Source organism: Simochromis diagramma, unplaced genomic scaffold (assembly GCF_900408965.1).
Source record: "Simochromis diagramma unplaced genomic scaffold, fSimDia1.1 OVJJ01000026.1, whole genome shotgun sequence".
In the NCBI taxonomy this organism is placed as follows: domain Eukaryota; kingdom Metazoa; phylum Chordata; class Actinopteri; order Cichliformes; family Cichlidae; genus Simochromis; species Simochromis diagramma.
Window position 1 is genome coordinate 8,207,056 of NW_024386985.1, and position 21,018 is coordinate 8,228,073.

General features: G+C 37.3%; 1 pseudogene; it reads right to left on the bottom strand.

The window, feature by feature from the left end:
* Positions 1 to 9,516: 9,516 nt before the first annotated feature.
* On the bottom strand, positions 9,517 to 14,857 carry LOC120738898 (annotated as a pseudogene).
* Between the last annotated feature and the right edge of the window lie 6,161 nt (positions 14,858 to 21,018).

Below are 21,018 nucleotides of genomic sequence, written 5' to 3' on the forward strand. Positions count from 1 at the left end.
ATTTTGTAACCATTTATCCCACTAGTGCCGCAACATCAGAAGTGGATACCTCCAACCAAAGCTGAAGATTCCTTCTTTGTGTATGAACACACGGATCCAGATTATTGTTAAAGATATTTCCCTGAGAACATCAAACCGAGGCCTCTCACTTTATCTTACCTCAACTGAATATGCAAAGATATGATATAAAATGCAGTATATATGTTGCTCTGTAAAACAGCGGTAATCAAGCTGAACCAAGGTCAAACACCTCTGGCAGGATTTTCACGTAAATCGGTTCATAACTTTGTGAGAAATCTGAAACAAACTGAACAAATCACAGAACCTCACTGGTTGTGATAAATAGTGAAAGCAACTGCTCCATAGTGCCATGCAACAGTATAGTTTTTCTGTTTATGTCTTTTGTATTTCTGTTACAGTTTGCACTTATTTGAATATTGAATGAACAAATTTCCCACGTGTAGGACTAAAGGTTATCTTATCTTAATATACAATAATACAAAAAACATCCAGTCCGTGGGTGTGCTCGGCAGAGAAGTTCCAGGTTTGCAGTGGGAACTTATAAGCGCTAGCTAAATTACTGTTTATGTTCTGTCATCCTGAGTTATTTGCTCAGGTTTCGTTTACCATCATGTTAAAATAGCAAAGATGTGACACCATGAGTAAAATGGGTTTCTGGGTTCATGACTATCCACTTTTTTTAACACAGAAGTGTGTTAGTTACACTTGACTCACTGTCAAAAGAATATGTAAATGTAAATATCATGTTGTCTTGGTGATACTTATATATGGTAAGTAAAGTTGGACTTTTCATTAAAGCATTTGTGATGCCAAATCATTCATCTGTCAACAGTTCACAATAATTCCTACTGTGAGCCTCCTTGACTCCTTAATGAGTTTTAATTTTCATAAGTTTGTGCTACGCAGCTAGCCAATGACAACAAAACTTCTCACTTATATCTGGACTTCAAACATTGCAATAACTTGTGAACTGTGATGGATCATGAGCTGCTACGTCACTGACGTCAAAATAGGTGCATTACTCGTGTCTGCCTTAGGGAGTGGGATTACAGTGCTACACCACCTTTGTACAATTAAAAAACGACTGAGAAACATCGGGTTTTGTTAATACAAGAGTGCTTGTTCACTTATTTCCTCAGATCAGTTAATTTCATAAGAGAGAGCCATTAAAATATATTCAGATGAACTGAGAATACTTAAGTTGATTTAATAGGCACTCTCCTATAATCGTCACACATGACTTCACTACTTGTGGGTTCACCTAGACAGAGATAGTCTATACTCGAATTACATGCCCCGCTGGACATGCTCAGGTCCCAGGTCGCACTCTATAACCCATAACTGAGACTTCTTGTAAACTGGCAGGCAGCGGTGTTTTCTCAGCTCCCAGCACCAAACTGAATGAGAGAAGAAGTTAATTAGCAAATGAACAACAGGTGTTCTAATTACATCACCTGGTATTATTTCCTGATTCACTCTTGCCCACCTCTTTACCTGGTGCTTAAGTTTGCCAACCTAAGAACTGCATTGTTTTGTTAACTTATCTAGATTTAAGGTGTGCCTGCTCAAAATTTTACAGCCTGTCGTTGCTGTCTACGATATTTCAATAAAAGCAGGTTTAAGAGCCCAAGTAAATATTTCAGGAATGTTTTAAAGCCACATTTGTTAGTCAGTGTAGTTACTGTAATGAATCTTTGCTGCACTTTCACCTATTACTGTTACTCATTGACCTCATCCTTATCACTTCATGGCCTAAATAAATGGATTTACTGACCATGCAAACATTTCATTAGTATCTTTACTGGACTCACAGCATAATTTTGGCTCAGCATCCAGTAAATTACGTGCAGCTGTTTTCATGTCATTATTTTTAGATTTTTGTACGTCTGTGTGGTTTCATTTAAGATACAGTATATGAAGTAAATCTGTTGTCACTGGTATGATTCAACTGCGGTTCACATTTGATTAGGATTGTTGGAATTTTTTGGATTGGTTAATAGGCTGATTGCTGGTTTATGTGACCTTGAATTGTCACATTGTGTACTGCATATGTGACTAAAACACTTTACCAGCATTCCTGCACACTGACAGATTTTTTTTGCAGCTTTCACACTGCATTTCATTCCTGCATTTCCACCCGAATTGAACTCTCACTGAACTTCTTTATTATTTGGTTATTATGAAGGAATCTAAACTTTCGCATTCTTGTTCAGATAGAAACTAATATTTGGATTGCGGAGTCGATATTTTAAAGTTCAAATTTACTCTGGTGTTTTGAATGGTTTTGTAGGGCATTCCACCACCTCTTCCTTTTCTCAAATATTTACAGGTCAATCTCTCTTAAGAACATTTCTGCGAAGAAACTCAACTCTACTAAAGCTTCTCTAGAAGATCTACAAGAGACGTTTTGTCCAGCATTTAACAGAATTTTGACCCCTCATAGTAGCTACACTTCCTGCAATGTGATCTCTGCTTTTGAAGACAGTGACTGGCACTAAATATCTCATAAAACACTCATTCAAAATTTCTTTTTAAATAAATCTTTATTTAATAAGAAAGTGAAACTCCTTAGATTACTCCAATTTTTTTTTTTGCAAGAGTTTCATGAGCCCAGAGAGGCAGCATTAACATTGCATGTTTTCTCCGTCAGGGTCGGGGAGTGACTCATCTCTTTCAGAAATGCAAGTCTAATGTTGGGAGTGCATCATATGTACAACCCAGCTAACATCACGTGTTTGCTCAACAATAATCCGCAAACTGAGCTACTCACGGCCTTAAATGGGACTCATATTGAAAGCAAATGCCCCGGCTCCCTGACCACGTTTTAATTAGCTTAAAAAAACCCTCCAGAGATACAAGAGTAAGATAAAGGAATTGCATGCTTATGATATACTCCCTGGCTCAGTTGTAATATGCCTAAAAATAGTATATATTTCCATGCAATCTTAGATGGACTTTGGCAGTGTTTGTGGCTAGCAACATGGTAAACAATAATCCGCTGAGGTGATAAAAGGGAATGAAAAAGAATTAAAAACCACCTGCAGAACATTTTAACTCCAGAGTTATCCCACAAAGTAAGGCTTTTTGTTTTGTTTTTTTGTGTGTCTGATTTCAGGATTTCAGCCGACATCCCAGCTGGTGCAGACTTAGTTTGACCAAAGGTGTGTGTGAGTGTATTTTGGCTCTTGATCACTAGTGATTTATAGACAACCATGCATGCTTTATCGATTGCTTAGCTACTTTCACCATCACAAGATTAATTTTAAGCCATTTTTACCCCCAAAATCTGCCCGGAGCAACCAGACTGCATGCCATACCAGTCTCAATACTACTAATAGGTGTAAGTTAAATATTTTACCATGGCCAATGTAATATTAAATTTATAGGTCACAAAATAACACTGGTATTCATATTCTACAAAAACATCTTTGATAACATTTTATTTTGCGGTATATTGCATATTTCTTCTCTTTTTTTTTTTAGTACAATTGCTGGCTGTCACAACTCGTATACAGAAGGAGAAAGCAACCGATGCAGTTTTGGTCGCTGTTAGCGGGAAGCCAGTTGCAGATATTTAATGAGTATAGATCACTGGCTGAAATGTAAAAGCTGAAAAATGGAACACAAATGTTTGAGGGAGGCCTACTTTATTAAGCAATGAAAAAGACTTGCCTGGAAAAGAGTTTGATCCCTGCTTGTCTGAATCTGAGAATGACAAAGATCAGTGAAGCTTATCTTTTGTGTAAAATTGAAAGCGTAACATGTCACAAAGATTCCATTTGCAACAATAATGTCGCTTTAGTCTCACTGCATGGTGGCAAAAAAAGAATACAAACAGTTGGCTCATTATGGTGGCAGTAATCAGAATTTTAATTCACATAAAAAAAAACAACTTTATTAATCCTGCAGGGAAATTGCATCATGGGTAATTTTCATTACAGCTGTAGCCACAGGTTACAGTGATCTGTCTAAATCAGTGTAACCTTCCCTCTTGCAATGCAGACTCAGAATTTTCCATTTGGGCCTTAGCCTCGGCTGACTAGAGGGCAAGCCCTCAGCACTCCTTGGCTGCTGGACGCACAAATGATTTTTAATGTGCACAAATGTAACAGTTGAGTGAAACCACAAAGGTACAATGTGAAAGAAGTCACCAATGTTATCAGGGTTTCTGCTGTCAGGGCTATCGGGTTGTTTTTAAAAAAAAATTTCACACAACATTTTAAAAATGACACTGCTCTGACTAATTCAAGGTCATGGAAGCTGTTTGCCTAAAAATGTCATCAGTTAGTACAAAGTACTGAATGTTTTTGGCACACAAAGTCCAGATCAACCGTTTATCATCCTCATCAGAGTGAATCTCAGAATCTGAGTTTTTATGGGCATGCACAAGGAGAAAACATGTCGCCGCCCACGTCAGTGAAAGTAAGCTACATTTTGTCACAGTTACTCAGACAGTGGACAGTGATTTTGCTCACATTGAATAGAAGTTGTAAAGCCTTTACTGCCAGTGCGTGCAGAGTTACTAAGTATGAGTATGCTCAGGGAAGGCAGCTAGCCAGGGAAAGGTCAGACTTAGTGGGAGGCTGTTTGTTGGAACAAGTATGTACCAGTCTGGTGCGTACTGGCAACTTTGTGCTAATAGTGTTGTTTTCTGAATCAGTGTTCATAGAAAATAAGTGTGTGTGTGTGTGTGTGTGTGTTTTAAATGAAATGATACATTTATAACAAACATATCTTTTAAAAAACCCAAACCAAACAGAACTATATCAGTAAAAGTGCACCTTTTGTATCAGGTCAAAAGAGCTTTTTTTCTGGCTTCCCATGTTTAATTTCTCACCCTGTCATGTGTAAGTATATGCCAGGCTCCTAATGAGGTGATTAGGTGTTATTAGTGCAGCAGAGCACAGCTTTTACTCTGTTTAGCCCAGAGGAGGAACAACCTTTAAACAGAACAGAGTTATTTAGTTTTACCATTAGATCATTTTATTGGATTTAAGAATTTTACTTTCTTGTCTGTTTAATGTGCTCCTTTCAATTTAGATTTTATTTTTGAAAAATGTTTAGCTTTAAATAAAGTTTTTATTTTTTGTTTTTAAAACAATTATAATATAGGGGTATTTCTTGATATATATATATTGTTTCTAACTTCAATCTTCATTTAATTTTGTTTTGTTAATTATAATACCCTTACTGAACTTATCATTGTAATAGGTTATTATTGTTTGATGATTTTTGTTTGATTGGCTTAATTGAATGTTAATAGCTTTTCTAAAATATTAATTTACATATAGCTATAATTGTATCTGCTATTACTTTGGAAAGAGAGCAACATATAATATAATATAATGATGATGTTATATAAAGAGTTTAGATAGTGAGTTGATAGAGCAGCCAGGCCTGCAAAAATTAGCCATTGTGGGTACAGACAAGCAAATATACTGGGAATTTAATTGTTTTTAAATAATACAATTTTCAAAGCCTTCTGTTTTTACCACAAGTGAATTAAGTGATTTTAATCAGTTTGATAAACATAAGCTAAACTGCACTGAACTGAAGGATTGTTCATCCTCACACAATCTCCTGAATATGAAAATAATGTTTATTGGAGATCTGAAATGTCAAATCTATCTATCTATCTATCTATCTATCTATCTATCTATCTATCACTTCAGCATCATTTTAAAATATCATATTGTGTTGCAGTTTCAGACAACAACCATGTGCCCATGCAGACTTTACAAAAGCTGCAAAAAAAACCCTCGACACTGAAAAATTGATCATATCCAGCCACGGCCGCTGTGTGCTCAGTTGTTACTTAGCTGCTGTGGACCTTTACCCGTCAGCACACCGTAATTACATACTAGCCTGCGTATGCTGTAAAACCATCAGAACTGCAGTTAATAAGTAGATTAACCGGCCTTTCAACAGACTGGTGACGATTTGACTGCTAATGCTGTTAGTAAAAAGATGCACAGTTCACACTGTCAGACACTTTCACCTGTGCATTCGCACAAAAAACAAAGGGGAAATGCTTCACACATATATGCAAATGCTGACCGTAAGATGCGTGATTTGAAAACATCGATTTGGACTCGGACAAATGCACAGCACACAGCACTTACACTACGTTCTGTTCAGTAAAACAGGAAACATTAGTTAAGGACTGTAGATTGTTTTCTCTTATGAACAAAAAACACTGCAGTACTTCTGATTGCTGTCTATTTTTAAGCTCTTCTTTGGATGACGGTGGTGAGTTTTTTCCTCTCAGCTGAAGTTGTGGTAATTGTAGCATTTCAATATGCCATTTTAAATTAGGCTAGAGTACGCGCTTTATTGTTACTACGTATGCACTGACTACAGCTGTTAATTAGTGGCAGAGTGTATCCCAGAGTGTGCAGCAGTAATTTACTAAAAAAAAAACCCTGTCAAGTATAGTCATAGTTTTATAAAAGAGAGAAAGAGCAGCCTGTAATTGCAAATGTGCACAACAACACAGAGGTTTTAGAAATGTGAAGATGAGACTATAAGGCAGGTTGATGTAAAAAACAAACAAACAAACAAAGAAAAAACTGTCAAAGTCATTTCCTGCTTCATTTTGTAATTTTTCTTATTCTACTGCATTCTATTTATGTCGTTTTCTGCAACGCTTATTCTCAGTCATGTTTAAAAAAAAGTTTTACTCTTGCATTTTCTTCTTTAGATTTTTACTTGTGTTGCTGCTGAGTGGTCCCTGTGTCAGTTTTTATGTTATTCTAACTTTACTATGCACTGATCACTAGTGGTGAGAAAGCTAACATAGCGTGGAAGGCTCTAATAGCTTCTTCACAGCTTAAGGGTTAGCACTTTTGAGGTATTTTTACTTGTTTATTCGCCTTAATTTTTTACTCAACTGCTCACTGTGGTCAAGTGAGATGTCTTCTTTCACTCAGTTTATGTTTTGTGTAACACTGGAGTTCATCTTTGTCTGTTGTCAGCTCTATTCAGTGAGAGCAATGAAAGGAGAAAATGCCATGACAACAAATAGCAGCAGCATGCAGCAATGACTCAAACAGAGCTGACGTGAGAGTAGTGGAAATACATTTGCTGCATAGAAAAACAAATAACAAATTCAGTAAAATTGCATCCTTTATGTACTTATTTCATTGTTTATTTTAATTTATTTTTTTTGCAAAGTCACCCTTAATGTTGCCACAGAAGAATGATTCCCAGTATCGTCTTCTGAGTGAGCTTATTAACTTAACACAGGAATAGGATCAATACTTGGCAGAGGTTAACACTCAAAACCAAGACATGTGGATCTGAGTCGTAGAAAATAAGGCAGAACTAAAAGTAAATTTCTAGTTTTACATTCATATTGTGGTTGCAAATGAAAATTGATCCATGTCTGCTACTCACCAAAATAGGATGTCTCATCATTGGTCACTCATTGTCCAGTTTTGTTGTCAAGTTAAATATCATTTGTTTAGGAATTAAAAACCCAAGTGATGTCAAGTTATTAGAAATATACTTTTTCTACGAGTCAATTTATATAGAAAGTCTGGGTAGTCCTAGAAACACATTTTATTGTCCTCAGCTGATCCCTTGAGTTGCCAAGTGCTAAATGAGTTTATAGCATAATGATGACCTTGAATGTTAATAAGTCACTTTACTGCTTGTTAGGAATGCAGTCCTAGAGAGAGATCTCTCAAACTGCTGAATATTTACCTTTGTTAACTTTCCAGGTCGTAAAAGTGTTATTTTCTTAACTCAGTCTTCAGAGCGGTTTTCAAGATTGTTCAAATTCACCATGACCAAATCATAAACATACTTCTTTGTAAGTTTAATGAACATTTGAATATGTTCAGTGCATGCTAATCAAAGATAATGCCTTCTGATGTCATAATGGAGAAAGTCATGTGGTGCTTAAGCGGCTGAAATATGTTACCCATGCAGACCCTTTGTAAACATTCCTGAGCCGCACTGAGATTGCTCACTGTGTTTGTGTGTGAACGTTTGTGGAGCGACTTGATTTGGATCCTAATAATAATAATAACTACTGTAAAACTGAATATATCTCACAGCTCATAAACCTTTATAATCTCAGTGGCTTTTGTAAGTACTATCTGTTCCACATAACACTTCAGTATTCATATTTACACTCTCATGCTGTGCTATTTATTTTATCATTGTTTTTAAGGGTCATTTTAAAGTGCTCTCCAGCTTTTATTTTTGAACTGGGCAGCTATACCTAAAACATGTGTAACAGCAATAAACGGGGCAATAATCCAGAGAACTAAAGATTAAAATGTGTTACACTTTACCTGATCTCCAGAATCTAACACTGATAACAGAAAAGCTGCCAGCAACAAAACTTGGCTCACACACACGTTGTATCTGACTGCGCTCATTATTCGGCTCCTGGTATGTCTGTTTCTCAAAGAGCAGTGAGGCACTTGTTGACACAAATAGATGAAATATCTGGACTTAATTATATGTTTATGTCACCAGCGCGCTCACTAAATCATCCTAATGTTTAACTGTAATGTGACAAAAACACCAGACGCTCATTAAAGCTGACAAATGGATGACGTGTACCAAGCTAAATGTCAGAAATTATAAATGCTCACAACTATTGAAAGTTTTAAAAGTTGAAAATACAGAGGCTGATATATCTGACATGATATCTCATGTGTACTAGTAATGATTTAGTAATATATAAAACCATAAAATGCAGGATTAAAGTCTCCTTTTGATCTGAATGCTCTGTACTTTAAGTCCTCTGGTGCTCCTGGATGTCATAAATAGAGGACAGGCAATAATCGGGTGTGGGCGGTTGTGAGGGAGGAGCAGGTACTTTGATTGGGTTCATAAGGTCAGTGGACTACAGCACAGGCAGAGCCACTATTGGCTGTCCTAAGGCCTTAATTAATCCAATCTTCATCTAAATCTTAGATAAACTGATACTTTATTAACGCTACTTTAGAACTCATGACTCCAGCTTACAGGACATTTTCTTCAGATGCAATCAACACATTTTTTTTTTTGACATTTGAAACAAATCAAATCAAGATGTACTGTGACTGTACAGAAGCTAAACTTTGCTTGTTTTGAGAGAAGTTCCTCTTTCACACACTTGTTGTTCTAAGGATCATCAGATATGAAACCCAGCTACAGGACGACTTTTTCTTTTTGCAACCTTACAATGAATCCTGTGATCTCTCATAAAACATGACTGTCCTGCAAATAGATAAAAATGTCCAATCCCTAACTATAAATAACTTGGAATTCTTGGTATGTTATCAACATGAGTGATGAAACTAGATCAAAAGTGACAATTATGCACTTGAAAATGTGTGTTTTCTTATATTTAGTACCCTTGAATGTACATGTTGCACAAGAGTGAGCTGAATATCAGCTGAGTTGATACACATATCAGTGACTATAAGACTGTGTGATGTCAGTGAGATAACAAGATGAACATAATGACAACAGTGCACTTTAAAAATAGCAATTTTTTATTTACAAATATTTCAGAGTCTTAAATACTGAGGGATAACATAAAATTTGCTAATAACGATACATTTGAAATGCTACAATAAACATCTGTATTTGAAATGTTGAAAAAAAACCGTAAGGCTCTTTCAACATGTCTTATGAAATAAAAAAATAACTCATAACATTCACAACCATCCATAATTAAGATATTACCAGCAGTAAATCTTATGATGTTTTACTAAAAAACATCATAAAACTAAACATCACATGGCCAACAACAGTCAGTTCATAATATGTGCAACACTTCTGTTCATATTCTCCACCAGTGTTCACTACAATGCTCAGTGTATCGCCCATTAAAAGGGAATCAATAATATATCACAACCTGAGAAGTGATGAACAATTACAAGTGTATCATAAATACATTATTGCATTAAGTTTTGCATATAGATACAAATTAAACTGAAATACACTAAAATTGTGTTGCTTTAGTGGCCTCCTTTGTGTCCTCATCTTTAGACATGGCTGGGTTATCGTACATCTCCAGACTTGGCTTCCTGCTCGTCTCAATCGCTTCCTCCTCCTCATTTTTCTTGCAGCACTTGCAGCATTTGCAGCAGCAGCAGCAGTGTTTGCAACAAAAGCTTGAAGCTGAGGTAATGATGCTATCCCACGGGGCCATCGAATGCAGGGGCCGGGGTAAAAAGTCCCAGGTACGGAGGAACTTGGGCAAGAAGCGTCGGCAGCGAGATTGCATCACATTGATAACGATCACAAAGATAATTAAAGCAACGAAAGGCACACCGACGCCGACCAGTACTTTCCAGCCAGCCATTGACAGACCAAAGACAGTCAGGGGGAAAACCAAGAAGACCAAAATCAGGTAGACGATAGCAAACCAGCGATATTTGGCAGTTTTGTTCCCTAGCCCTCTTGCCAAGCTGATGGGCAACCGCATGAAAGGGATCGGGTACCACAGTACAATGCCAAAGATGTTGAAGAAGAAATGGCAAAGTGCAATCTAGAAAAAAAGCATAGAAAGATTGGATTTAAACGAGACAACCACTGTGTGATTTCAAATAAAAAATAAAGGATGGATATAATAAATGGATTTTCCTTTAAAAATATTTCGTTTTGTTTTTGATAAATATATGCTTAAAGGGATTGAAGTTATTGTAATGCATCACTTGGAAAGCTGGAATATCTGTGCAAATGCATCAAAATAATTTTGTCTCGCTGAAAACCAAAAATGTTGTCGTGTAAGTGGTGCTGACAGAGTAGTGCCAAACACTGCCTTTTCTATAACGGTGGATAATTCCCCCTTCCTGGTAAGCACTAGGCTATTTCTGTATTTTATCACATCTCACACATTTAACTTGTTTAAGGCTTAAAGCCTGTCTAATAACACAGACTGCTGTGAAGGTCTGACAGTTTCTTTAGACCTGGTGAGTGATTCTTGGTGAATTGGGCAAACTGGGTTTGCTAGCTAAACTCCACAAACCACTGAGTGACATCTTTGTGGCAACATCCTTCTTTTATAAACAGTCTATAGTCTGAACCAACTGACCAATGAGCATCACCTAGCATAGCTGTAAGCAGGCATATGAGAACAGTTTTTAATTGTTTCTTACCTGCAGAGAGTTTTCTAGTGTTTCTCCAGGGCTAGCCATAGCAGCAAGTATAGATGTTGTTGTTGTACCAATATTTGACCCCAGCGTCAGAGGATATGCTCGCTCAAGGCTAATAACACCGATACCTGACAAAAAAGATAAACAAAATATAAGATCTGGTGACAATTAAAAAAGACAAACAAAAAAACTGGTGTAATAATGGCTTACCAACAAGAGGAGTTATAGCTGAGGTGAAGACAGAGCTACTCTGAACCAGGAAGGTCATCCCGGCTCCCACCAAAATTGCAACATAGCCCATGAGAAAGGTGAAGGGGAAGGGTAGGTCTGTCATCAAAAAGAAACACATGCTGTGAACATTATATCTACATGACCAGAGAAAACAAGCATTTCATTCTTAATAGTAAATGTGTCTGAGCTTTTTCCATCACACAACAGGACCGCTCGACCTGAACGTGAGCCAGAAGCAACAGGAAGGCTGTGCCTGTGTCGCTCATCAAGCATCACCACAGAAGCAGATGTGCTGACTATCAAACAGGCTGAACATCACATGCAAAAGGCTCGTTGCTGGTTTTGTACCTGTGTTGAGCACCTTCTTGATCAGCACAGCCACCTGGCCCTTCAACATGGAGTTGAGCAGCTTGACGATGAGGATGAGACAGGTGCAGAGGACGAACAAAGACCCAGCCAGCAGAATGAGGCCCACGGCCAACTCTGACAAGGTCGTATTGGCAAAGATGTGATTACCTGCAAAGGATGGCGAAAGAGACAGACATTTAGAGTAAACTCTAGTAAACCGAGCTCTTGTAAACACTAAGAATTGAGAAAAATTGTAATTGTGAAACAAGCTACACAAGTTTATGATTTTATGTAAATGTAAACAAAAGCCTTTCTAAACAAAAACCTCTTCAAGCATCAAACCATTTCATTTAATTGGAAACAGCATGCTGTGAAGAAGTGATCCATTTTATGGTCATGTGACACTTCAGCCAAACAACATGAATGGACCTATTGAGGAGGTAGACGGGTTAAGGGAGAGTATTTGCTGAGTCACTGTAACGTCTCAAAGGTGGTCATTGTCTCAGCTTCGGAGAATCTGGTCTAAAGAGGTTGATGTGGCCGAATGGCTCTCTCATATTTCACCGAGCTTTAGCAGATCAGGTAATCCTAATTGCTTTGTAAATTTTCTTTTTCCCACTTCAGAAATGGCATGGATGTATGCTCACATCTCTTTTATGTAATTGGTAAAAGTCTCATTCATCTGGGTCCAAGTCTGGTTTCCTTCCTCCCAGCAGATGCCACCTGGTGGGCAGGTGTTCACTGTCACATTCCAGAAAGTCTGAAAGAGAAAGCAGAAAGTATAAGAACAAAAGCAAGCCTCGACGCAGTGGCTACTGTAGCTGTACGGCGCAATCTTTCAGTGACTGCAAGCAGCATTCAACCTCTTTATGAGCTAACACAAGGCAACATTAGTCATCAAGAGAAAAACCTGATCTAACCACAGCTTTATGTGTGTTTTTACAGCTGTAAATACTAGTTTTGTAACTAGGTCTTGTTGATTTCTTACCATGTTGGTCTCTGTTTTGCACCATTTTTTTATCAGACTCTTGTTCATGCCAACCTTGTCATCAGTGGCAATTGCAGAGATAACAGATTTGTCGAGCTAAGAGAAGAAACAGTTTTTTTAATTTTTAAAAATGGCAATCATACTTGATACTGATAACATGGCCCGGTCTTATAGTTACCTGGATGATGGATTTTGTCAGAGGGTCTGTGATGACTTTGAGCAGTTCGGGGGCGTCTTCTCCGGACTCGAGATGAAAAGAATCGATGATGAGTTTGGTGACTTTGTACAGAACGCCTGTGGCAGCTTCCAGCGGCAGAAGAATCAGGACAGAAAGCCAGTTGAAGAAGTCGTGGACTGTAGCACCAGCAAATGCCCTGAAAAACAAGAACACTCGGTCTAACATCTGCTAGAAACGGTTTGTAGAGTTAGTGTAATATCTCTATGTTTGCATGCTGTCGTTTACCTGCGGAACTCATTCCGATCTCCTGCCTGCATCATAGCCACAATAGTGTTGGTGACAGATGTTCCGATGTTGGCTCCCATGATGATTGGCACTGCCATTTTAACTTCCAGTACTGAAAAAGATAATCGACATTTCATTCACGTGTAATAAACTAACACTGCAGTCACTGTTAGTATTTTTAAGATATAAATATCACACATTAAACATTTAGATTGTTTCTCAGAATAAGCATTTTTGAAACTGTCACCTAGAGGTTCTATTGTGAGTTTACGACACATTTGTTTGAGTATGCCGGACTGTAAAATGTGTGCACATGCCTCTTCCATGTATTTCTACTTACGTCCAGAGGCGACCATGCTGACCACGATAGAGGAGGAAGTGCTGGAGCTCTGCACCAACACTGTGACTAAAACCCCGATCACCAGCCCAGCCACAGGGTTAGTTAGCACCTCACTGTTTTTGAAGATGTCACCAGCGGCTCGGCCTGTACACACACGCACACACCGAGGTAAAAATACAGCTCTCCATGCACATTACATAACCTGGAAGTGGTTTGTTTTTGTTTGCTTATTTATTTGTTTGTTTGTTTGTTTGTTTGTTTGTTTGTTTGTTTGTTTTACCTCCCACTAGCTGGAAAGCAGAGCTGAGAACATCAAGTGAGCAAATAAACATGTAGAGAAGTCCAAGCAGCAGAACCAGCTTCAGAATACCGGTTAACACTCTTAAAACCTTCCCCTTTGTGTCTAGATCTGTTAGCAAAAAAGACACAAAGCACTGAATCAGTCTGGCATTGTGAAGAGATCCACGCTGTATAGAGCAGTCGCAAAAGCGTGCTGCCTTACCTGACCACTTGACCCCAGTGTCTTTCAGCTCTGGGAGATCCCAGGGATCCTCCGCAGCCTCCTCATTCTCCTTCACCAGGACCAGAGTGGAGTAAGCCGGTGGGAGACTCTCTTCTTTAGACAGAGACTTCTCATCTAACGGAGGGATTGCGGGGGGAAATTGTGAGAAACTAAAGTTGCAATAACAGTTTGAGGAGGTCAAAAGTATCCACAAGAAAAGGACATACCGATAGAGGAGGAGTTATCTCCCTCTACTTCTGGTCTAGGAGCCATGACTATCTGAGAAACAGAAAGAAGGCAAGAGTTTCAATAGTTTTAGTGTTAGTCTGTATTATTCACCTTTTCAAAAAATAAAATGGCTATCCCCCAAAAACAATCTATCACACTTTTTACTCTGTCCACTAAGCAGCTGTGCAATAGTCAGCGTAATCCAAGATGAAATTCTAGCTTTACCACATCTGTTTCTGCTCAGCAGTTGATCATAATTAAGACAACAAAGAAACACAATAGTGGTAGCACTGTTACACCCGTGAAAGACAATCAGCAATAACATCTGTCCAAATAGCGGATATTTTTAACGCAAGCCACTGAATCCTCCAGCTATTTCTCGCAAATATCCTCAAGATTGCAGGTGGCCTCGGTCCTGCCGAGAAAGATAACGATGGCAGCCGGTGTACGCACCTGCAGCGGAGTGCTTTTGTGTCCAGATCTGTGAGAGGGGAGCAGGAGGCTTCACCTGAGTTACCTGTTGCTCACTCCGAGGCTGAGTGCTGCTTTTATAGCGCCGCGCAGAGCGCACACCCGCTGCTGACAGTTCAAAGATCACGCACACATGTGCAGCAGGCATGCTGCATCTGCAGGCGGGGGCAGATAAACCCAGTTAGACATGACTTGAATTTCTGAGGGACTAAAAACTAAGACTGACACATTTCACGGTTTTCAGCGGGGGAAAGATGGATTTATTTTTTGGTGTTAATTTGTCTATTTTTGACTCGTCTTTCTAAAGAAAGTTTTTTTTTAATGACCTTATTTTTTTTTTGACAATGTCTACTATTAACCGTCTACTGAACTTATAGCAAAACAAACACGCAAACAAACAAACAAAAAGTTTCCACCTGTCTTCAGTCTGTGGGCTGGGGTACAGGTGTAACGAACTCAAACATGCTCCCCCTGGTGGCATGAAATGGCAATTCTTCTCATATGGCAATAAAACCAAGTTAAGTTTCAAATAAATCCACCTGGAATTTTGTCTTTTTGATAATTTATTTTAACATTAGGTGGTTTCATCATTCTTCAGATAAACCAATTATTTATGTGAAAATTAATCATCGTGTTGATCCCCTGGTCTTTCCACGATGTCATGCACTGTGTCGTTAAATATTTCACTATATTAAAGGATTACGGGTTGTAACACACTGATCTTATTTCAGTTTAAACCAACAGCGACTGATCGCAACTGTACTTGTAACATAAACAGAACTTAAAACAAGTAATATTAAATATAACTGTAATTGCATGCATTATCTCCACAATCTTCAAAGAAGCCCAAGCATTTGTCTGCACACACTCATAAGCTCATGCCACCCACTCAGCCACGCACAGGTTTACAGCTTCTTAGATAACACACACACACACACACACACACACACACACACACACACACACACACACACACACACACACACACACACAGTCTTTTACCTGCCTGTCTTTATTGGTCACTACATTAGTCTGAGATTATAGTGAGAGATATGTCAAGAGATAGGATTTTAACGATGCACTGCATTATAATAACTGGTGTGAATATAAGCAAATGATTAACCAGCAATCATGTTACAGTTACTCCCACCATGCAATAAAATAATAACTACCTAGCTTATAAAAAAAAGGGTTCACTGAGTTGATGCTAAGAGTCAGCTTTAGAGATCTTAGTTTATTTAAATACATTTCTAGTAATCTGAACAGAATTCCTAGTGGTAATTATTGCCCATCTTGTTATTGTTGGTTTAGATTTTAACGTGGAAAATCCAGGAGCAGTTGCTGATTTTCTGGTAAATTTTGGACTGGCTTGTTTTGCTTAGGTGATTGTGTTTTCTTTTGAGACTGAACTTTACTCCATGAAAATGAATTTCAAAGGTTCCCTTAAGAGTTCCTTATTTGTATAATCCAGTTTGGTTACTGGTTATTTTTCCATCTGGATTTGGATCCCTTTAGATGTTTGGCAGCACCTGTTTAACAGTGTGTCTAGCTCATCTTCTGCACTTTTAAAAAGTTTTAAATGTACTATGGAAAGAAAATGTGTTGGTTGATGTCACGTACAACAAACCCATTCATTTGTTAGTTAAATTTAATTAGATTACATCAGCTCAGTTTTTTCTCTTTTAATTAAATTCAAGCCTTCTATTTAAGTAAGTAGAGTCAAATTTGTTTGAATTTATCCTACACAGGTTAAAAATGTATGTAGAACAAAATGAAATCTTGTTGAACGACTCTTGTTTAATGAACCAATATAAGGTTTGATGGTTTTATCATTGCATGTTTCAAAATAAATACATGAACCCCATACTTTGCAACAAATACAAAAGTAATATTTCGTGGAATAAAACCTTTATATATGTATATATATATATATATATATATATATATATATATATATATATATATATATATATATATATATATATACATATGGAGAGAGGGAGAGAGAGATAGAGACAGAGAGAGAGAGAGTCATCATCATCAGTAATTTTTAGCAGGACTGTTCATAACATTCTCAAAAACATTTCCAAGCATATATAAGGTGCTTTAAAAAAAATAACAGCAATTTTGCAATTTTGAACACAGAAAAAATATAGATTACCAAGAGATTTTTTTATGATAACCAAAAGAATGCACCTATCAAAATTACAAATACAATTACAAAAATTTATAATAATCAAAAAAACTATTTTTTCTATTTTCTTGTGTTTTCATTTGCTTCCTTTAATAGTTTAAAAACACCTGACCCTGTATCTTGTAGCTCCAAAAAACAGCCCATAGCCTACAATCAATCACTATACTGTACTACTTGATTACTGCACAACCAATAAGATGATTGCAGCTGCAGGCAGTATTGGGTACACAGTGTTCAGCCAAACAAGTGCACTGACAAATTAAGACTATTAATAGTGAAATACCCACAAAAGAAAGGCTTACTTCCATGCAAACCTGCAAAGAAAATATGATGTGACACTGGAGGCTGAGATACAAATCACAAATACTACTAATATCACACTGCATGATATGAAACTCTTAGCAAATAAAGAAAACGCAAATGAGCAAACAAAATTTTGAAATAAATCAAAGCTGCTCTGAGAGCTGAAAATAATCAAGCAAGCATGCAAAACGTGTTAACAAAGCAACATTCTGTCTTTAATCTACATTACTGAGTTTGTGTAGCTTCTCATTATTTGACATCTTAGTGAACTTACAGGGTGTTTTGGTTTATTTTACTCTATAATCATTTTTAAATTGATTTTAATATACTTATACTTGTATTTTGGTCCTGTTTTATTACATCTGACTCTTTCACATTATCAGCTTCTCATCAGTCGTCTGTAAAGCCCTTTGAACCACACTAAACTGAAAAAAAGTGGTAAACAAATAAAGTCTGACTGATTGAAGAGTTACAGTGTGCCTTATGAAGCCATTGCGTGGTATACAGTAACAGGGTTTAATGAAATAATAATGAAAAAAAAAAAGAAAAAAGATCAGATAAATAATAAACAAAAAATAATTTTTTAATTTCACAGACAATTTAATGCAATAAAATATGCAGAAGAAACAGCTCCATGTTTAAAAGTGAACAAAGTTTGTGTATAATATCGTATAGCCATTAAAATAACATGTGAAAGTAGTTAGCTACTTTATTTTTGTATACCAGTCATCAGATGCACCTTGAACCTGAACAACTCATCCATTCTCTTATTAATCTGTCGTAGGTCCAATGGTGCAACTGGACAGGTCACAAGTCTATCACAGAGCCAACATAGTGAGACAGCCACTCATCCACACCCAAAGTCCAGTTAACATACATGTCTTTGGGAGGAAGATTGAGTATCTGGACAGAACCCAAAGAGGACACAGAGAAAACACACAAACACCACACAGAAAAGCCTCCAGCCAGCCGGTGGATGTGCCATCACGAGACCACTGCACCACTGAACCTGAACAAATGAACCTTAAATCTTATTTTGAACTTATCACATGACAAATATTTTCTTTGTGTTGTTATTGCCAACTGTATAGGTAGTAAATCACCAACACATTTTAATTATTCCATCAAATATTCCTTTGCTACATTTCAAATGGAGTAATTCTTATCTGCTTTAATTATTTTCTAGATAAAAGACATAAAAACTGGTGGGGCACTTTATCCTGAGGTGACTATTGATTAAATATCTACTTATCTCTCTGATGATTGTGCATGGTTCTCTGCGCCTGGAGGCTTAGCTTCTGTGCAGTTATGAGCAGTAATATTATTTGATTGGCTCTAACTGTGTTTCTGCTCAGACCACAGTGTACACTCCAATTAGTACTATCCATGTGATGCGCGAGACTGAGGATCCAAAGCATGTTGTCATATATGAAGTTGCCTCATGAAGTAGCCATATATTTCCAGTGTGCCTGGTTATTTATTGACTAACCCATTGGGTTTGATGCGGTACGTTCTCCCCTTGTGACTATAACAGACCCACATATGATAGAAAAATCAGCTGAGACTCTCCTTTAAACTTTGGACTTCTGCTTTGATCGTTCCTCCACCCACATACTAATATAATACTTTGTGGTCATGTCTGCAAATATGTGTATATATGGGGGAAAATTTATATATATGTTTTTTACCTTTTAAATAAATTTATCATCGGTATATAATATTTTCTTACACCTTGTATAACACATCTTAAATACTTTTCTTTATGAGAATGGTCATGGTATCAAAGTCAATGATTGCCCGAAGAGCTGTTGAGTTGATTCCGTCTATCTGCCATGTTGGCACAGTCCACAGGGGGTCAAATAGCTTGCCCTCTCGTTATGGCCAAGGAGGGCCGCCCTCAAGTACTAACCGTGAGTAAACTGCAATCTATAAAACAATAAAACACTGTTGTTAGAATTTGTCCTGACTGGTTGAATCTCTGAGGGTGGTAAACCTGAGCAACTGTCAAGGTTATAACCAAAGCAACAGTGTGATGGATGGTTGGTGTCTATCTAAAGGTTTCTTACTACTCCAGAGGGACTCTTTAAAAGTTCAAACACTAAAGTTGTATTTAAATTGGCTTATTGGAAGACTGATCATCATAATAACATCATTCACAATGACCTTTTGCAGCATGGAAAGCCTCTGTTTGCTTGAGATAGAGAGCAACATTTGGTGTCTGGAGCTGCTGAAATAAAGGAAAACCCCCTCACATCTTACATAAAACTGCAGTTAATCCTTAATAGAAAGAAAGTAGCCTAACACCACTGTGTTTGCACTGACTTGAGTGAGACCCTGCTGCCTCCACATGGCCATAGTGTGGACTGAGACTGATGGATACAAGGCATCTTAAAATGGACCTATCAGAGGCTGTGTGCAAATTTCCATTGTGTCTGATGGAGCAGCCTCTGTAGAAACATTAATTACTCTCTGATGTATGTTACTTGGTATAGTGTATGTGGTGTTGGGCATTGGTTGGTTGCAGCCGCTACTTAGTTAGCAACACTTGTTGGCCTGTTAGCTTACAGTATGATGCTTTTATATTATGAATTACCTTTTAGATTTAAAATGATTGAGTCAGTTTCTATGATGAGATGTATTATTGTGCTTCATATTGATATAAAAAAAAAAACCCTGTGCAAACCTTTATTAAGTCTCCTTAAAATTGAGTTTTGTTTGCTAAACATGAAAAATTGAAGAAAGAGCTTTAATTGCTTTTGTTTTGTATGCAGTGTCTATCTCACAGGACTTAGTTGTCTCACATTTCATTAATTTCTCACATGCAATATAAATAAATGAATATGAATCAAGCTGACATTATGCTATGTGACATCCATGAGAAAGGGGCCGCTTTCATAATATGAACCATAAAAACTTTATACGCAACACAAACATTTACTGTTGGAGAAAATTTAGAGTGATACATTGTGTTGTATTTGCACTTTAGCCACCTTTTTAAAACTACACACACTTTTAGCTGAAAAACATGCAGTGATGAAATATTTTCACATTGTGTCTACAGGTCTCCCCCCTCAGGAGTCAATGCACAATCTGTCCTAATCCTCTTTTCTTCTTTTCTGTCCCCAGGATGGAGCTTCTATGAAATGAAGTTCACACGTGTACCAGTAGATGGGGACATATAAATGCCAAAAGGTTGGCCTTGGTGTCATGGTTAAAAGCAAACCTGGAAGCTTTAATGTTTGGTCTCACACAGTTAACACAGTGTTTGTTTAAGGCTGAGCTCACTGTATGAATTTGAAGTGAGGGTTAATAAGTGTTTACTTGTTTTCTGCTCTGTGTGCACTCGATCAACAACAGTCCTGCCGGTAGAAACACAAGTATGCGCTCTATAGAAGTGCACTTGTTTTGTGAAGAAGCTTATTTTTAGAGACACGTTTTATTCGTGTAACTTAAATACACACTATAAAAAATACAATCGGGAAATTAATTAAAAAGTTTAATTTAATTAAAAGTTTACCATCTGCAGCATAACAGCTGAACTACACACGTTAGATGTACTTTTAAGTGTATTTAATATTTAGATGTGAATGCAGATGCTGAAACAGCTGAAGGTTGTTTTCGAGCTGTGAAGATAAACACTCTGTGGCATCTACTTCAGGTTTATCACAATTCATAAATGTCTGCAACAAGTTAAGAGTCACAAGAATCACAGAGGCTACATTACAAGATAATAGCTCCATAGAAGCCAGAAAAAGGTTTTATGGAAACATGAGATCAAAGTGAGAAGGACAAGAAGTATCCTTTTCATGTGTTCTGTCAAACCTGGA